At 40.8% G+C, this 1225-nt stretch overlaps 1 long non-coding RNA gene across 1 annotated transcript; it reads left to right on the forward strand.

Moving 5' to 3' along the window:
- The first annotated feature begins 618 nt into the window (after window positions 1-618).
- On the forward strand, window positions 619-968 carry LOC128641136 (uncharacterized). Its single transcript, XR_008399442.1, has 2 exons — window positions 619-778; window positions 859-968. It is a non-coding gene; the product is annotated as an uncharacterized LOC128641136 (long non-coding RNA).
- The last annotated feature ends 257 nt before the right edge of the window (window positions 969-1225 follow it).

The following is a 1225-nucleotide window of genomic DNA, read 5'->3' on the forward strand; positions in this document are numbered from 1 at the left end:
GAGAATGATACTATGAAAACTTACATCCGGGATGTTGTGGATAAAAGGGTCCCCTTACTGGAGCCCCAGGTTAGTACTCCAGAGAAATTTAATGGTGATCGCTCTCAATATAGGGATTTTAAGAATGCCTGTTTGCTCATGTTTTCTTTGAAACCTCATACCTATCCAAATGATAGAGCTAGAGTATTAACTGTTATTTCCTATTTGAGGGGTGAGCCACGCACCTGGGCTAACTCCTATTTTGAAAGTAACGATGAGATTCTTAATTCATTAGAAAATTTCTTTACTGCCATGGGTACCCTATACGAAGATCCATACAAACAGCTCACCGCAGAAAACGCTATGAGAAACTTAAAACAGAAGAAAAGAATAGTCGAAGACTATATTACAGACTTTAAAAAATGGGCCAAAGACTCACAGTGGAACAACCTGTCTCTGAGAAATCAGTTTAGGTTGGGCCTATCAGATGGCATAAAAGATGAGCTCTCTCGCACTGACTTACCCCAAACCCTAGAAGAATTGATGTCTCTCAGTATTACCATCGACAGGCGTCTTAGAGAGAGACAACAGGAACGCTCCTACCATGATAGCTATCCTAAAAAACAAAACATACCTGCTGTGAGTAAATCTTCTTCCGAACCTATGGATATAGGTTTCATTAAAGGCCCCCTTTCCTCCGAGGAGAAGATCAGGCGTAGGGCTAACAACTTATGTTTATATTGTGCCTGCGACAGTCACACTGTTAGAGATTGCCCATCCTTGCAGAAACAGAACAAGGGTAAGACTATCATTCAACCTTTTTGTTGTACCACTCAGCTCTTACCTGATCCATACTTACACTTGTCTCTTCTCTTGCAGTGGGACTCCCATCGGGTCAACGCTACCGCGATCATTGATTCGGGAGCAACAGCTTCCTATATTGATAGTGTATTTACTCAAAAAAATAAAATACCTGTAGTCAAAAAGAAGACTCCTGTCTTATTAAGAGGTATTGACGGTACTCCTATCCCCACTGGTCCCGTCGAATATCAGACTATCCCTTTACTTATCACCTCCACCAGCCATCATAGGGAATATTTTACTTTTGATATCATTCCCTCTCCTATTGCACCTATTGTTTTAGGTATAAATTGGCTTTGTACTCATAACCCCCAAATAGATTGGAACTCACTTACCCTTGATTTCAATTCAAAGTTTTGTCTGTCTACTTGTTTCCCTGCAACTG

This window comes from Bombina bombina, chromosome 10 (genome assembly GCF_027579735.1).
Source record: "Bombina bombina isolate aBomBom1 chromosome 10, aBomBom1.pri, whole genome shotgun sequence".
Taxonomy (NCBI): domain Eukaryota; kingdom Metazoa; phylum Chordata; class Amphibia; order Anura; family Bombinatoridae; genus Bombina; species Bombina bombina.